The sequence below is a fragment of the Pteropus alecto genome, unplaced genomic scaffold, assembly GCF_000325575.1.
Source record: "Pteropus alecto unplaced genomic scaffold, ASM32557v1 scaffold97, whole genome shotgun sequence".
Classification (NCBI taxonomy): Eukaryota; Metazoa; Chordata; class Mammalia; order Chiroptera; family Pteropodidae; genus Pteropus; species Pteropus alecto.
Genome location: NW_006439713.1, coordinates 1,155,328 through 1,161,105, shown reverse-complemented (window position 1 = coordinate 1,161,105; position 5,778 = coordinate 1,155,328).

The following is a 5,778-nucleotide window of genomic DNA, read 5'->3' as shown; positions in this document are numbered from 1 at the left end:
CCCCCGCCTGCCCGGGCGCCACCAGCGCCCAGCACCTCCTCCCTTCTGTCGGCCCACACAAATGCACTTTCAGTGAGCGAAGTTTCAGTGGATCTTGTTATCTCAAAGCAAGAGCAGGTGGGATGAGACACAGCACCGTAAACCTGACACCTGTACCTTAAACGCTTCCTTTTTAACTTGACACGTGTCCAGGCGCTTTTGCCCCGCCCCCTCCCGTGAGCCACCCTGCCTGGCCCGGGGCAGGCAGAGCCCGCACTGTGCTCAGTCCCCACGAGCCCCTGCGTCCCCCACCCCCGACCTGCTCAGGGGTGTCCTAGCCCCTACTCTCGCCCACGAACCTGTTGACACAGGTTGTCCTCGCTACTGTGATAACTCAGGTGAGACGATGGAGCGTGAGTGCAGAGAAGGGGCACGGAAAAGGCGCCGGGGTGAGCTGACACAGAGCGGGGACGCGCGGTGGGAAGCTGCACAAAACTAGGAAAACTAGAAAGTCTGTGTGAGGGTCCCTCACCCACAAGCTGCGTGAGCATCTTCGAATTTCTGCTCGTATAAAGGAAATAAAAACGGGAAATCGTGGACTACACACTGTGGGCGTGGCTCACTTAGGAAAGACGACAGGGAACTGTGGCCTTGGACTTGTGTTCAAGCCAAGGGCTGGGCCTGTCTCTGACGGGATGAAGTGGCCGGTTAACGTAAGTACTGACGGTGGCACTGAGGACCAGTGTGACCGTGATGCAGAAAACGGAGTAGAACCAGCTACACGCCACGAATGTGTTTTCTACGTCTCCACCACCATCACCGTCCCCACTGCCAACACCGTCACCATCGACCTCTACCACCCACAGTGACGTCATCAGTGCCCTCGTCACACAGTCCGATGCTGACGCCGTGGAGCAGCCAGCACAGAAGCCGATGGCTTTGCTGGAGATGAGACCACAAAGCTTTTCTGTGTGCGTTTCGACTTCTTTAATGAACGTCCATTTAAAGCGGAAAGACCACGCCTTGACGTCGTCAAGCAGGACAGACTCTGAAAGATCCTGACACGTGAACGTGGTTTACGCCCACCGGCTAGACGCGTCAGCCCGCCTCCAAAGACCCCGCCCCCGAGCCCGCGCTCAGCACCCACGGGACGGGCCGCAAGGCCCACGGACACACGCTCTCGCCCAGCCAGGCCTCAGCGGCGGCGCCCACAAACAGCCGAGCCCACCAAGGCCCTGCCCGGCCCCCTCGGCCGCGAGCCCCGTCTGCCGTCACCTTCCACATCCTCTACTCTCCCCTGCACACGTCTACTCCCTTCTTCCCATTTCCTACCTGAGACTGTCACTGTGGCTGGCTGACGCCCTGTGCTCATCGTTAGCAGGCACTCACTGTGCACCTGAACCAATGCAGAATGAAATGACAGCAAGATGACCCAAAGGGATGGCCCAGAGAGAACGAGCTCAAGGTGTGAGGGACAAAACGGGCCGAGGACAGAGGGACAAAACGGGCCGAGGACAGAGCCAAGGGACCAGCACAGCACTGCCCCCTCCATCTGCCAGTCCTCCCCTTCCGGCGGCGAGTTCTTCCCACGGGGGGCGTGCTTGGGGCGTGGTGACGGGGGACACTCCCCAGTTTGAGAAGCAGGCACAAAGAGGCCACCTCGCGGCGTCAGCAGTGAGGAAGTGACCCTTACCCCTGGAAAAGGGACTCGCTGGACGAGCCCATCCACCGAGCCGTCTGTGTCTGCCAGGCTTCTCGCCAGCCAGCAGGGCACACAACCGTCACCCCATGTGGCTGCAGGGACCCACAGAGGGACAGAATGGCGCGGACCGCAGCCCCTCGCGTGCTGCCGAGTGAGTCTGCAGTGCTGCTTGGGGCCGAGCCCAGGACGGCGCTGTGTTTGCTGACGCTTTAGGGTGCTGTGCTCGACTGTATGTCTCGGTGCAAACACTGGCTGTGGGCAGCAGAGGGAACCCCAGCCCTCAGCGTACGCGGGCCGGGCTGGGCCCCTCGGAGGACTGGGGAACTGCTGACTGCTGCGCCGCTGGAGGGGACCTGGACGGGGACCTGGACAGGCTGCCGAGGAGGTCACGGCGAGGTTCTGGAAGGAGACAGTACAGTCGCCCTCCCCAAGTTAGGGCAGACGGTGCTGTGCCAACCACCGGAGTAACTCGTGCTCGTTAAATTACCAAGCGAGGAGAAAATGAGTAAGTGACCCACGAATTCCCCCAGGAGAAAACCGCCGTAATGCCACCTCCTCCCTTCCCCCCCACCTCGTGTACAGCATGGTGGGTGCTGCGGGCGCACACACGCGTGCAGCATACCCTGTGCACACACGCAGCACGTGCTGCTCTTCCTCAACGAGCATCTGCCTTACTTAGAAATCTGCGAACATTTCAGTGTCAAGTGCACGTTAAACTGTTGCTAACTCAACCCGCTCCTCCGGGGGGACGGCGAGGGGTCCAGAGACAGCTGGAAGGCACTGGGGGCCACCGCCACGCTGCCTTCCAGAGGACACGGGGCAGAGGCTGACTCATGCCAGCGTGTCACTGAATCTAGAACCTCCTGCTCATTCAAGGGTCAGGGGACAGCGCCTTCTAAGGCGGATGTCTGCATCTCTGGGAGTCAGGGAGGCCGAGTGCTTCTTCCTGGCTTTGAACCCGTTTACCGTTTGCCCCAGGAACACTCGCCAGCGGTGCTTACGGCTACAGCGTTTACCCCAAGATAACTCGTGGATTACGGTCCTAACCTGCCCCCCAGAGTTTGCCACAAAATATCTTGTCTTTAGTACCATTTTCACATTGTTCTGACATTTCGATAGTCTTTAAAACAAATGACATCATTCTATTCATAGCATTGTTTTTAGTACAGTGCATTCTCGATCGCTGAAAATGTCGAACTCTAGAAAACGTTGCATTCCTAGGTGTGATGTGAACATTTCTCGTGAACAGTTGTCAGCCAGACTCATCTGATGAATCCGATGTACGCATATGGTTATGTTACATCAGGATTAGAGACCAGTTCTGTTTAGGAACAACTCTAAGAAGGTTTTATAGTTCGTTTTCACACTGAAAACCAGTCAGATCTGCCTCAAAGAACGTGTTTGTGTAAAATTAAATGAACGCTGGCAGCGAGCGGCACTTGTTTTTTCTAAATGGGAAACGGGTTAAGCGGGCACATTTCCGCTTTCGTGAACTGCCTCTCCACGTACACACCGTGCCCTCGCGTTCTGGCTGAACGGCTGTCATCTTGAACGACAGTTTACATACGCGGACGAGTCAGCCTCACGCCTGTTTTCCGGCTTGCGTGTTGCCTATTCTTCTGCACCGCAGATGATCTGAGTGTCACGCTGCCCATGCAGTCACACCTACTGCTGTTCTGTCCCCGACTTCTTTCCTGCTGTCACGCTTGGAGTGTCTTCCCCCTTCTACGATCGGCACTTCCTACTCACCTGCATTTCCTACTTCCGTTTTTCAGTTTGCTTCTTTTTAAAGCACAGTGAATTATTTAATGGCCCAGACTTCCCTTGAGAACAAGCTTCTGGGTGTCTACACAATCTCTCTGGGTCCTCATGCAACCCAGTGATCAGCCCCACAAAGACCACCCAGAGGCTCCCCATTCTGCGCATTTTATGAGTTACTCCAAAGGAAAGACTGGGGAGGGGGCAGGGTCTTCACTCTGTTGCTTCAGGGTGAATTAACACGTAACCTTAGCAACAAGTACGGGAGGCTCTCCTGCTCATTCACTCACTCCGTGCCTCCCACTGCGATTCAGGGGGACGTGAGCCCCAGGCCTCGAGGGGTTCCAGACTGTTCCGTGAGCCAGCACGGCAGGGCCTCTGGGCGGCGGAAGCCCGCATGCGGCCGAGGGCCAGGCGGGGTGGGGGCTGGGGGGGCCGCGAGGACGACGCTCACCTCTGGGTGCTTGCGCCGCATGTGCCGGCTCATGGAGGCCCGCGTGGACACCTTGGTCCCGCACAGCTGGCAGCTCTGCGCCTCCACCCTGTCGTGGGTGAGCTGCACGTGCTTCTGCAGCATGTACTCGGTGACGTACTTCCTGTCGCACACGGAGCACGTCCACTGCTTGCCCACTGCTCGCACGCACACACACACACACACACACATACACACACAGGGACGAAAAGAGAAACACGGGTCACGCGCGGGGACATCCCACGGTGCGGACAGGCGGGGAGGGTGTTCCACCAGGTCAGGGCCTGGGACCAAGCAGCACGGCCCGAGACGAGTATGGGGGCCCCCTCCCTCGCTGAGCGGGGGGCCACGTCACCACTCTGGTACCAGTGGGCTCATTTCCAGGGGGGCAGGGGCCGCCATTACGCAGAGCGGCACCCGACGTCTGAAAGGGTCCCCACCGCCGCCCCAGGCTGCACCACCCCAGGCTGCGCCGCGCTCACCTGTGTGGATGAGCTTGTGGGTCTCCATGGTGTTCCTCTCGCTGAACGTCTTGCCACACAGCTCGCACATGAAGTCTTTAATCCCTGCAGAAAGACGCGCATGTCACAGCGCCACAGCTTCACACACACAGGGCGTCTTGTCCCCAACCTGTTTCGGTACTTGGAGAGGCCGCAGGGGACGGTGGACGCCAGGAGCCAGTGCACGCTCATGCCCATGCTCGTCAGAAAACTGGCTCGTACAGCCTGCCCCATCGGGGCTCAGCCAGCTCCTTCTGCAGAAAGGGGGGCAGGTGGGTTTTGGCCCAGGGCCCCGGGGACTGCCAGACGTTCTGCGTTAGCGGAGTCTGATTCAGTGAGCTTTACTCTGCACTGGATCATAAAAACCAAAGGCAGAAGCCACGCTAATAACACTTATGGGGTTGCTTTTACGGTTTCTGTCAGCTTCATTTCGGTACTGGGTGGCCCGTCAGTCACTCGGCCTGGGGTGGTCACCTGCAGCCTGGTGAGCAAGCGTAGGGTCACCGGACTGCGCCACACTCCCCAAAGTGACAGGAAGGTAGATGCTGAGGATGCCTCTTACACAAAGGTCCCCAACAGGAGCAGTGAGCTTAAAGGTCCACCCAACTCGGTCCTGTGTGTATGCACAGGGCCCTGGGCTCACTGTGGCTGGAGAAGGGACAGACGGCAACAAAGGTCACCTTCCCCCTCCAGTGGCTGATGTAGCGACAGGCGGTATGCAGTGCTGTGGAACCCAGAGGGCCATGACCCCGTCCTGGGGGATGAGAAAGACCCCAGAAAAGCTGGTGGCACCCTGGGCGCACTTCCCCAGGAAGAGGACAGCGCAGTTCTGTACAAACCCAGGGACGGGGGCCTGGCAGCCCAGGGGACCCAAGCGGGCCTGCGTGCTGGCCTGGACAGCTCGGGCAGTGAGGGAGGAGGTGCCCAGGTAAGCTGGGCCGGGGGCCATGACAAGTTCCATCTGTTCTGATGTCTGCATTAATTCTCGCTCCTACACACACACTTATCCATGTATAAACACTGAAAAAATGAGATCGTGTTCATTGTTGCAGAGGCTTTTCCTCCTGCTGTTTCATGAGCTTCTGTGTAAATTAATGTGCACGTCTAGTCGTTCTGAATGGGTGCATTGTTGTTTTCTGTGAATGCACAACGCAGCCTAGCGATGGACACTTGAGATGTCCCAGTGTCTTCCATCCCGGACATGATGGCCGCTGGCGCCACGCCCCTGGGCCCCTTTCCGGTCACCCACAGGGAATGGCTGAGCAGCAGGCGAGGATACTGCAAAACCGGCAGGTCTCGCCAAACGCCCCCGGGTGAGGGGGCGAGAGGCGGCGCCCGGGCCCCTGCGCATGCGCGGTGACTGGGTG